Source organism: Cavia porcellus, unplaced genomic scaffold, assembly GCF_034190915.1.
Source record: "Cavia porcellus strain 051 isolate PalLab524CR breed Dunkin Hartley unplaced genomic scaffold, mCavPor4.1 scaffold_28, whole genome shotgun sequence".
NCBI lineage: Eukaryota > Metazoa > Chordata > Mammalia > Rodentia > Caviidae > Cavia > Cavia porcellus.
The window spans coordinates 45,894,387-45,897,438 of NW_026947511.1; the positions used below are offsets into that span (position 1 = coordinate 45,894,387).

The 3,052-nt window shown below is 50.3% G+C and overlaps 1 protein-coding gene across 9 annotated transcripts in view; it reads right to left on the minus strand.

The window, feature by feature from the left end:
• Znf76 (zinc finger protein 76) overlaps positions 1-2,960 on the minus strand; it is a 31,357-nt gene extending 28,397 nt beyond the window's left edge. For 4 of the 9 annotated variants that reach the window (XM_063239014.1, XM_063239013.1, XM_063239012.1 and 1 more), the window contains exon 1: positions 2,788-2,938. The gene's annotated coding sequence lies outside the window, so the exon portion shown is untranslated. Of the gene's footprint in view, positions 1-2,787 lie in introns of all 9 variants that reach the window. The other 5 variants (XR_010044116.1, XM_063239016.1, XM_005005421.3 and 2 more) reach the window with 5 other exon arrangements.
• Between the last annotated feature and the right edge of the window lie 92 nt (positions 2,961-3,052).

Sequence of the window (3,052 nt, forward strand, 5' to 3'; positions counted from 1 at the left end):
GTGCAGAGGAAGAATCTCAGGGGTAGAGACAGGTTGTAAGAGATGGTCCATGTCGGCATGGAGGGGCTCACATCACTGAAGCCGGGCCTAGCAGACACGGGATGAGGGGCTGATCAGATAAGAGGTACAAGGAACAGGATGTGGCTAAGGATGGTACAAGGGGAAGGAGAAGCCAGAACTCCAACACTAAAACCAGGAAGGGATCATAGGAAGAAAGACCAGGATTGAGGTCTTATAATACATGGATTTTTGGGTTCCTGGGGGGAAGTGGTTAGGGGTAAAGTCAGTGGGGTGGGAGACACTTTGGGGTGAATCATGGGATAAAGGTTAGGAGCTCCAAGAACTAGCAAAGAAGGTAATATGCACAGCTCACTGGGTTCAGGACACACTACTTCAAAACGTGGCAATTTGAGAAAATGACAGAAGCAGGTAGGTCACTGTCACCTCCATGCTGAAGCAGGTGACAAAACACTCATGTGACAGGTGCCCTATTCCCTAAAGAAAGGAGTGTCCTTATTTTTGAAGATACAGGAGTACAGAGAAGAACCTGAACAAACAGGGCTGCTAAGTTTCCCTGTTTGTTACCACTAGATCTTTGTCTTTCTCCACATATCCATTCATCAAACCTAGCATCAAAATACACAGGTTTAACCTTTTCTTTAGCTCTTATTTCCTTATTGAAGACTTCTGATCCCCATAAACATTATAGGAAATATGTCTTTTTGATCAAACATTTTAATCTTTTGTTATGGGAGCCTCAGCTATAAAAAATATTTTCCTCCTGTACAAGGTGCAGAGGGTCTCAGGGTTGAAAGGGTCAAGAGCCATGAACAAAGGGTCCTAGAAGCCGTGAGGATCATGGAATCAGTTGATGTTGAGTTTAAGAATTACCAGAAATGGGGGCTGGAGGTTTAGCTCAGGGGCATAAGCACCTGCTTTGCAAGCAGGCAGTCGTGAGTTCGATCCCAGGTACCGATAAAAAGGAAAAAGACAAAAAAAAAAAAAAAAAAAAAAAAAAGAATTATCAGAAAATAAGAAACATAGGGCTGAAGTTGATATGGAACAGTAGGTAGATCTGAGGGTAAGGGTTAACAGAAACAATAAAATAAGGTGTGCTGCTTCACTCTAAAGACTAGGCTCAAATCCCAGCCCTGCTATTTATTTTATGAGTTGTGGGTGTATTTAAAACAAAGAAAAAAAAAAGCCAAGCCGGATGGGGTGGTGCATGCCTGTAATTCCAGCACTCAGGAGGCTGAGGCAGGAAGATCACTGTGTGGTCAAGGCCAACCTGAGTTACCAAGTGAGTTCAAGGCCAGCCTGAACTGCATAGTGAAACCCTGTATCAAAAAGACAAAAACAAAAACCAAGCCAAAAGAGGTGGGAAGAATGGTGGTGGATATAACTGCCTCTTGGGTTTGCTGAAAGCTTGGAATATAGTCAGTAAACAATCATTAAGGCAGAATCAAGGTAAACAACTAGAGGCAAGAATGCTGCAGTAGAGATAAGGATGAAGATGTCAGCAGTTGTGCAAGGTACAGGTCTTGTGTTTTGTTGACCCTTTAGAATCTAGGTCAGAATAAGACCTCCTCCTAGGAGCTCCTGAAGACAAGATTCTCCAGGTGCCAAGTGCTCAGCATTTGCTATTCCAAGCACCACTTCCACCCTCCCTTAGTAGAAACCCCCAAAGGGGTTTGCCAAGTCCCACAGCAGAAGGGCCAAGAGACCAGAACCTGATTTTCTGACATCAAGGCCCCAAGCAGAAGTGCTGTGCTAATACAGCTTTGCAAACAGGTCAACCAGCAAGACCTGATCAAGGTTAATGAATTTGAACAACTAAAAGTGGAGGGGTCATGAGAGTGTGGGCACAAACATCATGAAGCTGGTGGATCCTGCGTTGAAGTTACAAGACTAAACTTCCAGAGCAGGGGACAAAAAATGATTGCAAACCACTATTATCTTGACCAAGAGTTGCAGAATTTCACATTTCACAACTGGAGGAGACTCCTGAGATCATCTAAGCCCAACCTAATTATCACAGTTCTGATGAGAAACTGAGACACAGCGTGAGGAAGGAGCTTCTCTCAGGTTCCCAAAAGCAGAGACAGGACTTAAACCTGAGATGTCGCTAAACTTCACATTCATCTCTACATCCTCAGTGCCAGAATGTAGTTGAAAGTCACAGTGCTGACTGACACTAGAGATCCTAGGGCACAGTGATGCCAATGGGGGTCATTTTAGAATGAAGGGAGATCACGGGGTTAGGTGACACTGAGTATTACGTCGCTAAGTAGGCGGTAAACTAGTGTGTGGCTCAGGAGCTGTCAGGAGCGGTGTGAAGGGGAATCACTGTTACGTGGGGGGACACAGGGCAGAGTGTGGGGGTCACTGGAGGAATGCGGGGAACGTGGTCCTTTCTGAGTCACTGATTGGAACTGAGGGAGTCGCTGGATCGTGATCCCCGGGAAGTGCTAGGGTAGCAAATCAATGAGTGGGAATGAAGGGTCAGCTGGAGGTCTGGGGCCAGCCGGTGAGGTGCAGGGGTCACAGAGGTGGAGACGGGCACAATCAAGAGGTGGGTCTGGGAGCCACCGGGGAGGCGTCGCAGGGCGGAATGGAGGGGCAGGGACCTTGGGTGGGGTTGAGGCCAGGCCACCGACCAGGGACCCGGCCGCGGGGCTGGGGCCGGAGAAGGGTGGGCACGGCAGGCTCGGGACTTTCCCAGGGCCCTGCGCCCGCCCGGCCTCCCGCTCTGGGCACGGGGGACCCACTCTTCCCGCAGCCACCAACCTGACAGCCCCTGAGGGCGACTCCGCCGACAGACCGCCATGCACCGGGCGCCGCCACCAGCGCCAGCCCCGCAACCCGCCTGCGCCATAGCGCGCCCGCCCGCCCGCGCGCGGCTTGCCTCGCGCGATATCCAGGTTCCAGGGCCGCCGCACTTCCCTCGGCTCTCGGCGCGCCTCCACCGGGCCCCGGAACCCGTGTAGGAAATACAGGGCAAGCTCCACCCCCACCCTCGGCTCCCTCACCGGGGCGCCTGACCCACTTATCC